The 16,219-nt window shown below is 34.5% G+C and overlaps 1 protein-coding gene and 2 long non-coding RNA genes across 3 annotated transcripts in view; 2 read left to right on the forward strand and 1 right to left on the reverse strand.

Annotated features, from left to right (window-relative positions):
• Nucleotides 1-16,219, forward strand: part of LOC134664067 (uncharacterized) — an 83,434-nt gene that overhangs the window by 38,034 nt on the left and 29,181 nt on the right. The gene's annotated exons all lie outside the window — the stretch shown is intronic.
• On the forward strand, nucleotides 1,406-3,482 carry LOC134664202 (uncharacterized). Its single transcript, XR_010098229.1, has 3 exons — nucleotides 1,406-1,775; nucleotides 2,273-2,401; nucleotides 3,284-3,482. It is a non-coding gene; the product is annotated as an uncharacterized LOC134664202 (long non-coding RNA).
• Nucleotides 3,166-5,024, reverse strand: LOC134664201 (uncharacterized). Its single transcript, XR_010098228.1, has 3 exons — nucleotides 4,673-5,024; nucleotides 4,343-4,575; nucleotides 3,166-3,435 (listed from the first exon to the last, which is right to left on the reverse strand). It is a non-coding gene; the product is annotated as an uncharacterized LOC134664201 (long non-coding RNA).

Raw genomic sequence — 16,219 nt, forward strand, 5'->3', positions numbered from 1 at the left:
ATAAACAGAGATTAGTAGGAATTTGTTATCTCTAACAGCCGTATTCATAAACAGTTAGAGCATTGATCATCAGTTGCTGATAACCGGATGTCACAAAACGTGATTCATAAACACTTTTTAGCGCTAAACAGTTGATCATCTCTTTATTAAATCCTCGGAATAGTACAGTCATTATATCCAAAAAACCGACCCTACCCGTGAATAATTAGTTCTTGGATTTTTTTTTCGTAGGTCCCTCGGGGGGGTCACTGGGAGTGTAAATTCAAAAAGTAGGCTTAATCAGGCTCCTGCGTATATTCGAAAAATGGTTTTTTTCCAAGAAAACGGTTTTTCTTCAATAACTCGGCCATTTTTGATTTTACAGTAAAACCGTAAGGACAAAAATTGTAGGAAATTTGATTCTCTACAAGTTAGTCCAGTCATTATATCCAAAAAACCGACCCTTCCCGTGAATAATCAGTTCTTGGATTTTTTTTCGTACGTCCCTCGGGGGAATCACTGGGAGTGTAAATTCAAAAAGTAGACTGAATCAGGGTCCTGTGTATATTCGAAAAACGGTTTTTCTTGAATAACTCGGTCATTTTTGATTTTACAGTAAAACCGTGAGGACAAAAATTGTTCAGAATTTGATTCTCTACAACTTTTTCCCTTCATTTATGCCGTAAAGCGTGGAACATAGGAGATAATGATAATATTTTGAATTTGTCGCGTTTTTCAGGTTTAATTTCTAAAATATCGATTTTGGGGGAAAGAAGGTGGGAACCAAAATTGTTCAGAATTTGATTCTCTACAAGTTTAGTCCTCTTCATTTATGTCGTAAAGTTGAAAATAAACGAGATGTTGAAAATATTTTGAATTTGTCGCTTTTTTCAAATTTTATTTCCAAACTATCGATCCTAGAAGAAAAATTGTGAGGACCAAACTTATAGAGAATCAAATTTTCTAAAATTTTTGTCCTCACGGTTTTACTGTAAAATCAAAAATGACCGAGTTATTCAAGAAAAACCGTTTTTGGAATATACACAGGACCCTGATTCAGTCTACTTTTTGAATTTACACTCCCAGTGATTCCCCCGAGGGACGTACGAAAAAAAAATCCAAGAACTGATTATTCACGGGAAGGGTCGGTTTTTTGGATATAATGACTGGACTAACTTGTAGAGAATCAAATTTCCTACAATTTATGTCCTTACGGTTTTACTGTAAAATCAAAAATGGCCGAGTTATTGAAGAAAAACCGTTTTTTTTGGAAAAAAACCATTTTTTGAATATACGCAGGAGCCTGATTAAGCCTACTTTTTGAATTTACACTCCCAGTGACCCCCCCGAGGGACCTACGAAAAAAAAATCCAAGAACTAATTATTCACGGGTCAAAATCTATAATGACTGTACTAGAAAGTTACGGAGCCGAGGACCCTTCTTTATCTGTTTATTATCTGCTATTTTACAAGATGGCGGTCACGAAACAGCTGATTTTGGCAAGAGTGACAAGAGCAAGAGCAAATAGTACGTTTTGGTTAAAATCCCAAATGTGAATGGAAAACAACTTTAATATGTGCAATTACGTATTACATACCTGGATATAGTGCGAAAATGGCGCGAAACCTAAATATCCCGCTTTTTATAAGTTGTTTATGTGATTTTGTGTATGGTGATTTTCGTTTAACCAAAATATCGAAGAAGGCAACAGAATTCTATGATCGCGTAGTCGGAAAAATGCATCATAAACGGAGCGAGTTCCTCCCTCACAGCTATTAGGCGTTTGGAGAAATAGGTAAACCGCCAGATTCACTTAAATCTATGCGGGCCAGCTTCATTGCTCGCCATACAATCGCATTTTCGAAACCAAGTTTGGCTTGGCAAGTAATATTAGAGCGTTCCATGTTCCTAATTAAAAATATTTGGAGGAGTCGCCATCGTCGGACACGGCGAGGACTTACTTATATTTGTGCGTAAACCCTTTAGTTATTCGTTATTACCACTTGCCAAAAACGTTGTTTTTAATTTAAGATCAGGGTGTTCGCATTTCGCAAACTTAAATTTAATTGCATTTCTTGCGCACATTATACCTACCTATATAATATTATAGACCCTGTAAGAGTACATCAATCTCGTTCATAGTTTGCAATTGAATAACTAACCATTATACCTAATGAGATTATAATATTTACCATAAGTTAACTTGTTTTATAGACATATTTAACCGACTGTGTTTAATAAAAAATATCACAGGTAAGTAGGCACTACTTAAAAGTATCAACTTATTTACAGGTAAAAGAAGTGTGCACTCTTGTCAGTCTGGTAAAGTGATGAAAAATCTGAAAAAGTCACGGGTATATGCAGTCATTGCATAGGCAGTTTGCTCAATATTGGCTTTGAGCATAACAATTTGGCCTCCAGGTAAAAATATTGCAAGCTGAACTTTATAGAATGAAAGTTTCATTTATGTCAACTAATTATTCAGTATGGTCATCCAGGTTGGATTCTATACCTACCTGTTCTTGACGCTAAGGTTTCCAGTGCTCCCAAAAATGCACTGTCGGCTATTTGTAACTCCGCTAGTTGCCTGTAGGCTGCAGTGCTTAATATCAGATGGGCAGCACTAAACTTGTCCTTGTCATTGTCTGGTATTCAAAAATACCTTTTAATTTTATTCTACATAAGAACCATTAATTACCAATATTATTTTTGAACTTCTTTGAACTAGGTACATAGCATGAACTTACCTATAAATATCTACTTTACTTTATATAAATTGTACACTTTCATCAGAACAATATTGCAAACACATGAATATCATAAATATGTGCAAAATAGGGTCCTACTTTCCCTTTTAGAACTCTCAAAATGATTTGCTATTATGGTATTTATATGAAAATTTATTTTCTAATAATAATCTGGTGCTTTATTTTATACATGGTATGGTGTGACATAATTTATTTTAAGTACAGGAAACATCCCTATTAGACTGCTAGATACATTTAAGATTTTATTGCATTGTAATTAGAAAAATGGAATTTTGAGTATTTCAATATGGGTACAGTCGCCTGCAATAATATGTTACTCTTCGAAGGCTGCAAAAATGTGCAATGCTCTTATGGGCCTTTGTTGTGTAACATATTATTGCAGGTGACTGTACATCATTAATAAAAATTGTACAAACCTTAACAAGTCAAAAAATATATTTAATTAGTAAAATAAAACACCAATTAAATTAGAACAATTTTATTACTTCAACCTAAATCAAGCTAGGTTTTCATTTTGATGTTTTTTTTCTTTTAGGTTTCTTGCTGATTTCCTGCTGGGACTTGCAGTGTACGGAGTCAGTTACACTTCTCTGACCAATATTCACAGCTGTTCACAGGCCACAGCTTTTCTTCCAAAGCCTGGAGTTATTCAACAATAACAGTGGCTAATGATGGTACTTTCAGGATCTGAAAAGATGCAATAATTTGAATAAAAGTATTTTTGTATTCAACAATTTTCTTTAATTTTTAGCTTATGATATAATGGATGTACTTAAGTTAGGGTCACATGATTCAATATAGTTATGGTAACTAAGTATCATTTTAAGCTATAGACAGAGATCAATATGACTTCATTTATTATTCATTACCTATTAGGTACTATAATATGATATCATTGTACATTGACCTTGCAAACTCTCTGGAATAGATGTCCAAACTGTCTGATGAGATATAGATTAGCCAACTTAATTATAACCAACTGTACGCAGAAAACATCTTATTTTTAATCAGCAGGTACACAGTATCTATACACACACCTGTACACTGGTATTTAAATACTGCCTAATTTGTGAACCATCCTTCCTCGTAGTAAGTAGGTTGGCTAGGTGATCGAGTATAATAACCATCGCATTGTTCCATGCATAAAATAAATACCATTACAAAATTATTACTAATGACACGATGACAAGAAGTAAACTCGCGACACAACGGCTTGTTACAATAAAACATCACTTGTACATATAATTATCATTTGGTTCCATTGTATGGTTAAGAAATATAATACCTATAATAGGTAGGTACCTATGCATAATTTTAAACAAATACACCAAGCTCCACAAAGCACGGATAAATTTACCAAATTTATAAGTGTTATAACCTTTAAATAATGTCAAAGCCGTCAATCTTAACATGTTCAGATACTACATTTTATGTTACGTACCTATGTCTATAATATATTATAAATAGATGGTCATGCCCAAAATTTGAACTGTACCTAGAGTTATCATCAAAATCGCTGCAGACTTTTCTTTGTCTAACTCTAAACACTGCAGGTATGTAAGGTAAACAAGAAAGTATAGGACATTGTTCATACCTGATTTAGTGAGTCTGAATGGACTTCGTTTTGTTGACCCGTTGTGAATTTCTGCCGCAACCAGAATAAATTAGTGTGAACTCATGAACCATTATTCAATGGTTCTTCTTGCGGAGGCGAGTGGGGTCTGGTACGGTATCTGGCTTCGACTTCTTCTCTTCGCTAATTATGCACTTCTCGGTTAGTTTGAAAGAACCCCACTTCTTTCGACTCCATTCCACATAATATTGAAACTAAAAGCAATAAGATATAGGTATATCAACATTGCAGTGAACTCATATTATTACTTGTTTCTGTATAAGATACTTGTCTGTAAACGTAGTTACTCACCAAGTTTTATAAAATTTCCGGCCATGCAGCAATCTTTAATTATTTTTGTGGCACAGAAGCTATTTTAATAAGAGATAATTCCGAAAATTAGTCAAAATAGTAAATCAACTTCTTCATGATATTACGATTGGCCGCTAGTGCTGCTGTCAAACTTTTTTTTTAATTTAATGTTCAGCCATATTTTAGTCTATGATGCGCCAAGATGCCAACATAACGCGTCTAATCTGCTTATTAGTTAAGAAGCCCCTAATAAACGTTTATAAATCATGGTTCTTATCAACGGCTTATTAAGCCTAAACAGCGGATTAGCTAATAAGCTGATCATTCCTCATTTAAGGATTTTTTATGAATACGGCTGTAAAGCTATTAAAAATGTTATTCTTTCAGTGAAAAACAATAACATGATAAAAATATTATTTTCTTGTACAGTAAAGATACAGGACACGGTGGAGTGAAAACAGTCCAGCTGATATTAGCTCGACTTTGCTGTTATTAAAAAATACTATTTAATAAGAATATACTTAATATTATATTAAATAATTGTTAGTCGGTAGCGTCAGTTTGTTATTACATTTAAAAAGGTTTTCAAAGGCAACATCTATATTCTTTTCTGATTTGCCCTAAGGTTGACTGGCAGATAATACTTAATAGGATTAAATTCGCATTTTATACATTTTTTTATGAGGAATTAAGTTTAAATATCAAGTTAATAACAAAAGACAACCTACTTATGTACTTACTTAATAAACTGGTACAATTACGGAATAAGTATTATTTTCCCGTGCATTGACCCCTTCGCCTGGTAATGCACCGATGGTTAGTCAATGTGCCCCGTGCCCAAGGAAAAAACCTCGACTGTAACCTCCTGTCCTTTAATCGTGCTTTTCAATTCGATATCTGAAGGATGATCGTCAATTATTTAACTCTTTTCGTTACTCTTTGTACGTGCGTTGCCTAATTCTTCACAGAGTAACCAGACTAGCTCCTGCCTGTGACTTCATCTAGCTAGAATTAGTTTACCTCCATAGTAGATTCTACCCCCTTTTCTTGTCTTTAAAGGGTGATTTCCGTTGTGAAAACTATCTCTCTACGTCGGTTTAGTGGGAGCGTGGAGTGGTAACAGACAGACAAAATTACTTTATTTCTCATTTATAATATTAGGGATTGCAAACTTTTTTGAATTAGAGTTGAATAAGTAAGTAAATCCGCAACTATTGGCGTACAAATCATATAGTTTGTACGATGAATGAAATCAAAGTGTACAATAATGTCGAGGGCACAATTTGTAGACTGATAACCTCTGCACTCGCGGCACGTTAGTTCCACATCGTGTCTATTAGAGCTAGAGATGTGCAAGATGTCGATAATCATGAGTTATCGAATCATATCTTAGGTATATGAGATTTAAAACAAGATGAGTCCAAGGGAATCTGATTGTCAATTTTTGGTTACCATGTCTCACATAGGTATCTTTTAAATTTAAAATATTTTGGGTAGAAATTCAGTGTTCTTTGCAATCCTGCCTGCACCTTGACTCTTTTATGCTAGATATTCCAAGTTCCATGAACGATCAAAAAGACTATTAAAAATTAGAAAACTGAAATCTCGTTGTTAATCGCCTAAGCTCTTGATATACCCAGATTCCCATACCACTGTTGCTCAATATTGAATCAATATGAAGATCTCACTACAATGATTACAACAAACAAATAACAAAACGTAGATAAGTAACAAGAAAGATAAAGATAAGATTAAGAGTATGATTAAGATGTTTGGGTTGCACAGTAACAGTAGTAGATAGAGCGATAACCTTTGTTACACTTAGCTATTGTGAGTGCTATGTCTAGATATCACCGATTATCGATAACACGGTGACAATGGCAAATAACTGGTGTTGAATAAAACATCGGGGTTGTTAGTAAATAAACGGTAAGGGAACAATGAGGTTTTGAAAAGGTACTTAAATATTGTTTGTATGAAAGTCAATGCCATTCATGTATTGAATTACACATACACATAGTTTATGTTTCGTACCGATGCAATGAAAATTTATTTTGTACACGCGCTTGTTAAACAATTTACTACACTGGCAAGTATTTATATATTTTCGATTTTCTCGTTATTTTATCGTAACGTAGTTACTGTCATATTTTGAATGATTAATGAATAATGACACGATTTTATAATAGTGATATTAATTGAGATTTTTTTGCTTCAAATTAATCATCTGTTTAACTATGCAAATAAGTAAATAAAATTACCCTTAAATGTAACAAATCGTAAAAAATCTTTATCTTATTATCATTGTGACTAAGAGAACGGCTGTGCCCTTAACAGTAGCATGCGTGTAAATGGGTGAACTATCGTATAATTATCGATAATTCGATCGTGTCCCCTCCCCAGCCCGGATGGCGAAGGGCTCCAATGGGCTCAATTGTCCGGAAGTCCCGTCCGACCGGAAATGCACTTGCCGCGGCGCGTGACGTCGAGGGCGTGCCATGTTGGGGGTAATCTGATATTAATAGAGTTCCGTTTTCAAAAGTTCGGCTTGTTTGAGTTGCTTTGTGTCGGGGAATCCCCGTGACATAAAAGGGGAATAATAAATGCAAATGTGTATTATTAGGGTCCTTTAACATTTCGATAATTGTTAAAGGTCCACTATGTCGTATTTGTTACTCCATTATGTTACGTTAATATATGGTGATGACTGATTGTGGCAGAATCAAAATGTATTGGTACAAAAATTAACTTTTAAATTGTGTTGTTTTAATTAGGATTGTTCATTTTTTTTCAAATGTTCTATTTCGAAAACCATTTCGAGATATAAGGTTTTTAAACAGTTTCCGACATTTGCTGCGATATAATAATTGAGGATTGAAGATATTTCAACAAATATCCTTATGACCTTAGTTTGACCTTCTCCTGGGCTGAATGTAAAGTCATCGCATAATAAAAGTTATCGAACCATAGTAAATAAATCCGTCACTCACGTAATTGTCAAAGTTATCATTGTCATCGATTGTCATAATTAAAATTTTCAGTTAAACCGCTGCGCTGGTTTGTTACGATTTGATTTATAATTGATACCTAAACAGTAGATTTCATTGCTTAATATATCATAAACCTTGTTTCTACGTGTGGGAATGATTCACAAAAATAATAGTTCGAATCCACGAAGACCTACGACGTGAAAGATGCCGTGATGATGCCGTGAATTAAACTTAGAATACTTACCTACTTCAAGTGTTACACACAGTATTGTTGTGAGGATCACGTCGATGTAAGTATAAAATTAATATTATATATATATATTTTACTACAATTATTTAAAAGCTCTAATGTTGGTAGGGTCATGTTACCTACTTATTTTCCATGGTAATGTAGCCAGAGTATCAAAAGGCAAACCGTTAAATAGAGATGGTGCCTACTAGAAAGAAACAATATACAAGAATACATAGCCATACTCAAAATTCAGCCTGAAACTGTTTTAAAGATATAATTTCTAATTTCCAGGTACATGTTGCGGTTCAAGCTACTGATATCATGGTGGACAAGACTCAAGTTAATAAAGAGTTGTGAATAATAAAACATGTTTTGGTTTACCTACTTTTTTATTAATTTAGGAAATATATGCATATATGTTTCCAAAATAAAAATAGTAACTTTACATATATGTATGTTTATCATGTTCGGCACGAGCAGCTGACAATGATGGCTTCTTGTTGACCAACCAGAAGAGAAGTGTATGGTTTGTTATTTACTGTTCCCAGGCAGGCAGGCATTATTTACGGTAGTAAAGTATTACGACGATTAATAATTAATATGACTTTCGTTTCAATACAAAATGCTCAACTTTGTTCTGGGCCCAAGTGCCTTAACAAAATCAATCTCCTTTGTACATTACATATCCCACAGCTGTATCTCAATAGGAATCACAGGATGACCTGAAATAATAGGACATAATTAGCAAAATTGGCATGTTCCTAATATAGTAGCATAGTACAATATCCAAACAATGGTGACAAGCCGGTAGAAAGTACCCACGATTTTATGAATCCAATCTTCAAATCGAATCAGTTAAAATATATTATGATGTAACTTACATTTGTATTTTTGCTCCCCTGTTGTATTTCAGCCAAGTTATGCTTGGAGTTGGATGCTATATGGATACATACTCCAATAAAACTAAGTTTTATTATACAACTTAGGCAGATTTCTGGAATCAGCTTTCACAAATTTATAGCGTAGGTATTTTGAAATTAATGATTTAGGGAATCAAAATAAACAAGTTTTCCATTCCAGACGATATTATTTATAGAAACTTGTGACACTGACATTGTCGACAGGTGACATTACAATCAATTGACAATGACAACTATTTTTTTAAATGCTTGTTGTTGCTTGTGCTTTATCAAACAGCCGACGACATGTAATTTACGAAAAGTCGTATCTCATATTTTCAAAAAATTATAAATATTCAACCGAGTCATGAATTACTAAATCATTCAAATTAGTATCTTAAATTAACCTATATTTACAGAAAATAAAATAAAAATGTGGGTCTAAAAAAAATTAACAATCCCAATTGTGTCTAGTATAAAACGTAAGATGCCTGTTGGAAATGTTGGTATGTAACTATTAAAATGTCAGATCTGTGCGAAAAGTTCATGGTTCGTTACGTTACGCCTGGTAAGGATGTTTGTAACCTAGACATATGTATGTATGAAGTTAGTAGTTAGGGAGGCGAATAGGGGAATTTTCGGCAATACTCGAGCGTGGCAGTTTAAGATATGAGAGATACCTTAGACCTAATAGAACAACCTTGTAAAGTATTTAGCTCTATATGTAGTGACGCGCGCCTAGGATAGACGATCAGATTAGTAAAAAAAAATGGATAGTCTGAAATACTCGAGCGCGTCAGATTAAGATATTGGGGGTTGATTTTAGTGTTTAAAGACTAAATTTAACTAATCTGACGATAAGTCCTTGACGCCGCCGAGTTATAGGGTCGCGAACTTGTAAAAAAAAACGTTAATCCGGCATTCTCGAGCGCGATTTTTTTTTATTTTATTTTGAAGAATATAATCTAAAACTTACTAAAAATACAAAATCTGCCGGTTTCCGCGTGACCGGAAGTGTGGAGGAGCCATTTCGTCTTCCTAAGAACGCGTTGCGGCATATAAGTCGCGAACGATACATTTTACAAAAAAAAAGTTTAAATAAACAAAAAAGGTAATTTTATTTTACACAAAAAAGGTCTCTTTACATTTTTGTCCAAAGTTAAAACTTTTTGACTTGAAGCATCATAAAAACTCAAACTCCCGGTTTTTTGAGTATATCTCGAAAACTGAGGGTGTTAAAAAAAATTGATATGAAATAACGATGATTAAATTATGTGACTTTTATTATATCTCAAATTTTTTTTTCTAAAGCTTCTCGTCAATTTTCGTGGACTCGGAAAAAGTTACGCGTATCTGTATACAAAAGTATTATTAACATGTACAGTTTCATTTATGTATATTATTCAATAGCCTGTTGATCCTCAAATTGTTTTTTGGACGTACCGTAAGCAAAACGAAGTGAAGAATTGAAGCAAAAAAGAGGAATATGCCATAAACATGTATTGAGCAAAAATGTAAAGATCATACATAACAATACAATTATAATCCAATTTTTATATCATTTCATTTTTTTATACAATAAATAATACACTTCGTACTACATTTCATCTACATTTACGTTGGTTGTATCTATCGCTTTATTGTCATTCTTAATCTAAGTCCGTTTTATCAAGGAGAAAGAAAGGAAAAAAAAGAAACCAAAGAACCTTTTTCGGTCAGATTAAGAGAACCCACCAACATTTTTGTCAGATTAAAAAAATATGCTTTCAGGATACCGAATTAAACCTCCCCTATGAAAATCTGACGCGCTCGAGTATTTCAAAAAAACTTTTTTATTTGCATTTTCAAAAATCCATCGTAACTTATCGTCACGCCGAAATCGTCAGTTTTTTTAAAGGAAGCTTCCTTGGGGCCTACTTAACACCCCTTCCGAAAATCTGACGCGCTCGAGTAAATTTATTTTTTTTGCATTTTTGACTACTTTATATGCCTACCCCCACCACGCAAAGCGGCAGATTAGTATACCGTTGTTATCAGAGGCACTCGGGGCATACGTAGTATGAATATCTGACGCGCTCGAGAATGCCCAAGTAACTGTTTTTTTTAACATTTTTGAAAAACCGTACACGCCAAACCCACCGCTAAAATGGTTTTTGCCATACGAGCTTTTCTTTTCGAAATTATTTTATCTTTCGATTTTGATAGGTCTCGACGGCGCCGTTGAATTACGCCATTTAGCTACCTCGCCTCCCTAACTATAGTACTTACCTTTGACATTGAATGATATAAGTAATGTGCATATCGCAATTGTTATGTGTTATGTCATTTACCTTGGCAATAGTTTATAATTCTTATTTTCACTTAACACAGTAACGATTTCCGTATTTTTAGTATTCCTATTTATTGTAGACGTCTATTATGTTCAATACAAGTTGTAAAAAATGCAAATGGGTACGTAGAATGTAGATCTTAAATTGCTCGCGACTTTTAAAATGAAGTGAAATGAGATCTCATAAAAGTTATTGCTTCGTATGGCCGTATTTTGCTGCTATTCTTAAGTTCACTCTTTACGTTAATATTAATTAAAAAAATGGTTTTATTTTGCTACCTATTTAATTGAATTCTAATAATTAAAATTGTAGGTATTTAATACATAATTATAAAAGTACATACATCCTTTCTGAAGCCTTAAAGTATATTGTTAGGAAGCTTTAACCCATTTACACTCACCAGTGCGAATTCCTCTGGTAATGTATGCGGCGCGTGACCTCGCCGTTCTAGGAAACGTTTAGTTGCGCTTGCGCCACTGGTAGCGCTGGTGACGCGTGCGCAAGTACTTGCCCAATCTCCAGGATCTGGTATGAAATTGTGAGGGTCTGCTATATTGTATGCTGTATATGTCTGGTTACGCCGACTTTGACGGGGCCCGGTAGCAACAAAGCCCTAAAACTGCTGGTTTTACGTCAATGGTCTCATAAAAGTTGTCGATGACAATGTGAAGCGGAAGAGAAAAAGTCGGGAAGCGGACCCTGGGCCCCGAAGCAACCGGACAGCGCCAGCTGACCACGTCACCGAGATAAACGTTACGATAAAAGAGAAAGGGGATTTATTGTAGTAAACAATTTGACTCCAATTGGTCTCATAAGGCTTTGTTCTCCAGTTGATGGATGCAATGCATAGTAATAAGCTTCAGTTCTTTAGGAATGTGGCTGTCTTCCCTTACAACATGAACGAGACCTTATGTTTGTTGGTTTGCGCCACTCGGTGGTGCTACTGACGCGTGCGCGTGGTTGCTAAATCTTGAGGATAAGCCTTTGAGATTTGAGAGTGGACGGGTTGGGAATTCCTTAAGGTCGACGGTAGCGTAACGTGGGCTTTGGAATGTCTTACGCGTTTGAAAGGTTCTTCCGTGATAATAAATACATTTACAACAATACTTCATGGTCCTACTTGAATCAAGAGCAGGAGACAGCTTGCTGCTAAATGTTAAACTAAACATAGTTGGTATGCCTAAAAAGATATATATCGAGTGATAGTTCTTGCAATTCGGGATAATAGTTTTTGTGCAAAAGGATTTTTATTAATGCTAATTAATGACTGCCTTGAAGCGTACCGAATTTGTCGTGACTCAATTATTGAATCAATAAAGCGGATCAGTCATTAATCAACTACGTCAAACAGCAGAGTCCGGTTTAGTAGGTACTCTATTCAATCATTACTAAGCGGAATTTAGATATATGTGCTATTCTACCAATATGCAGTTGTAGGCCAAATAGCCGTTTCTTTTGGAACGCTCTGATATAAGTAAGTAAGTAAGTAAATAAATACACTTTATTGCACCACAAAGAAAGGTCTTATCGCTGTAAGCGATCTTTTCCAGACAACCTTACCTATGCAGATAAGTAAGAAAAGTTATACGTGTATCTCGGCCTTTTCTTTAAAACTTCTGTATTCCCGAAAAGAGAATAATGCCAGTAAAAGTTAATCAGTACCTACTATGTATGCAGTAGCATACAACTTTTTGGTTTCACGCATCATAATTAGTACGCGTTATTACGCGTACAACAATTACTTTTCTACTATTATGTGCATCACCAAGTTATCTATACACCTGGACAAACAGTAAACTGACCATACTAGGAACAGATTAGGAGCTAGATTTTGTCAGCGGTGTGTTTCTCAACAGCAAAATTAATTTTGCTTTTATTGGCGGTGACCTTGCGCTAGGCCGTAGTCCGCATTGCTGAAGCTAATTTATTGGTGGCTGCCGTTTCACTATGAACATTCTTGTTTTTGTCTCTAGTACTGCAAAGGCTGTCAAAGATACGTAGATAGATAAGAAAACACAAAAGCCTTAACAATAACATGAAAAGTATGTAGAGTGGAACCTATTTCTTTAACTAGGTATTTATTATAATGATGAACACTGACGATTACAACTTACGTAAAGTTATAATACTTATAATAGAGACATGGGTTATAATAAATAATGGATACATAGAAAGATTTACCTTAAAAATGAAGGTTTCTCAGTAATACCGGGTGTGGCCTGTAACACGAGCAAATAATTAAAACATAGATTCTACTCCTCAAACGGTGACACTTTTGTTCAAGAACTTTTAAAAATTATGAAGTATTTGGACTCCCTATTTTTCATACTAAATAAATATTATCTTCAATGGACGCCATCGCCACGCTATATCATTGTGATTGACGTTGCTTGTCACGCCTTAAACATAACAAAATTCGCAATACATTGCGTCTTTGAATAAACTTTAAAGTGTATTAAAAATCAAACCACAAGTTATTTTTAAAAGTCGCTGAACAAATGTTGGTCAGTATGAGGAGTACAGCCTACAGTTTAAATTTTGCTCATATTACAGGCCACACCCGGTATATTGAACCTTTAACGAATATCCTTATGATATGAAAACAATGAAACATTGCATAACTATTTAATTTTACCTTTTTAGCGATACTATTTAATTTTACCTTTTTAGCGGTTTACTTGTTAGCGATAGACCCAATCTATAAATGTTTTAATATGTTGTTTACTGCTTATTAAGGATAAGCATTTAATCAACGTCAACAGTAAGCAATTGTGTGTAACCGCAGTGTTATGCAGTATTATGCGTTTGGTGATTCATAATGCAATCATTGCACTTGCTCGTAACTGGGCGCGTCCGTGTACTTATGTGGGCTGTAAGATAAATCCTGGAGCACAATTCAGACTTAACAACCGGTTACGGTTTTGATTGTATTATACATACGACCTTGAAGTCTACCTGAGATGCGCGCCAATCACAGAGACATTCGTCATGGTTGTATCAAAACCAGCTCGAATCCGTTACAGGTTGTTAAGTCTGAATTGGACTTCTGGTTAATTAAATAGTTGTAGGCTATTTGTATCCTGTAAATATGTAATACCTACTGTGGTTAAAGTAACTACTAAAGTAACTACAGATGGTATGCAAACTAAAACGTAGAAAATTGAAATTAAAATATGCTTGTAAAAAAAAGTGTTGAACTGCAATATGAATATTTTTGTGCTGGTTTAGCTATTTACACCAAAACAGCTTAACTGCGTTAGTTATAGGAATTAATTAAATTTATTATTCAGTTTCAAGTTGCATTTTCTAGAAAAGTCCTAACCAAGTAACAGGGAAGATATTATATTGAACGTTCATACTCGTTTGATACATGCACTATGAGCCCTCCTTGGTTAAGTACTCGTAGTTAGTGACGTCAAACGAGCAATGATCTAATTGACGTGCGCATGAGTCACTTCATTTGTGCAGCGTTTCCTACTACCAGTGCGCGGACTTTGGCTACTTTAGATACTTCTCTGGTAGTCTTGGGCAAGGGTCGTACTTCCAACTTTGAACATCTGTTGTTATTTTCTTATGAAATGTTAATAACCCGCAGCGCATCTCGCTCGTACTCGTACAGATCAAAGTTCGAGCGAGGTGCACGGGCGACTTATGTCAAAACAACAATTTTTAAACTTAGTTAGTTAGTAACTTATATTATAGTATTATTTAGAGTATACCAATCTGGACTGGATAGAATGTCTTTCCTGCTTTAAAATTAATTTGAGTCTTTTAAATGCACTATTTTTATAGTCAAGGCTTTTACAGCAGCAATTTATTGCAAACATATGTACTTTGATTCTTTGTTTTTATATCAATATCTAATAAATATGTTGGTTGTTTGTTACAGGTAAGTTGATCAAAAGAAAAGCTAATGATTCTTCATTGACGACACGGCGATTTATAATCATCTGTATGAAGGTATTTTATTGTAAAAATGATTACATATATAAATATGCACTGTTGTCTCCAAACAATTCTGCAAAACGCTTTTTACCATATTTGTTTTTATAAACATAAATCACAGACTTTTCTAGTTAAGCAATTTTCGGTCATTTCTAGTCGGTAGTCACTGTACCTAGCAGTGGCGGCGCGTCAAATATATCCATAGGCAAGCCGGGGTTAATTTGGCTTACATATTTCCTTTACAACTCTGCTCAAACGTCCAAAAACAGGCAAGCCGGTGGGAATCGGCTTTTATGGACGCGCCGCCACTGGTACCTAGTCAGCAACGTCAACCTAATTCCCCAACAGAGCTATTATTTAAACACGAGAGTAATTAGTCGTAATAAACAATCTTGATGGCTTGTACCATTGGCTTAATTACGAATTCATCGGTGGTAAACACAGATCCGGGTATCGGTAAATCCAGCCTTGTGATTTGAATGTTCGTAATGTCCATATCGTAAATGTACAAGGAAGTTGACATTTTAGCAAGTAACATTTCACTTTATTCTAGGAAAATGTATACATATACAAATATTTAAAATAAAGTGTCGTAGTTCGCGGAAAATAATGATTGGAATTGGGAGATTTAGAATGTGTTTCCTATAATTAGTATTGGCTTTAATTTTATTGCGGTAGTCATATTCAATGGGCCTAGTAAGCTTAAATATACTTCTATGCAAAAATACGAAGTAATGATCTTAATTATTCGTTAATAGACTTCGTTAAATACTGGTTACGTTTTAATAGTTGTGGTATCGTCGCCTTTTTGCTTTTATTTTTTTAAGTGGCATCTATAAAACTGACAAATATCTAATAGCAACATGCTTGACACCTTGGTATGCACTATGCAGTCTTGAATCTTTAGACATACGATATTATATAAAATATAAAGGCATAATACATTTTATTCATAATTATATTATATTCTACACTAAAAATAACCATTTCGTTTTCCCCGAGTATAATATTCAAAAATATGAAAAACTCCGTTGCATCTTTGACAGCGTATGACGTTATAAGTTATTCAACAATTATTACCATTTGCACCCACCGGTAACGATGACCTTAACACAACCTATCGGTTCTAAGAACTGCAACGTTATTCAATA

The sequence above is a fragment of the Cydia fagiglandana genome, chromosome 4 (genome assembly GCF_963556715.1).
Source record: "Cydia fagiglandana chromosome 4, ilCydFagi1.1, whole genome shotgun sequence".
Lineage (NCBI taxonomy): Eukaryota > Metazoa > Arthropoda > Insecta > Lepidoptera > Tortricidae > Cydia > Cydia fagiglandana.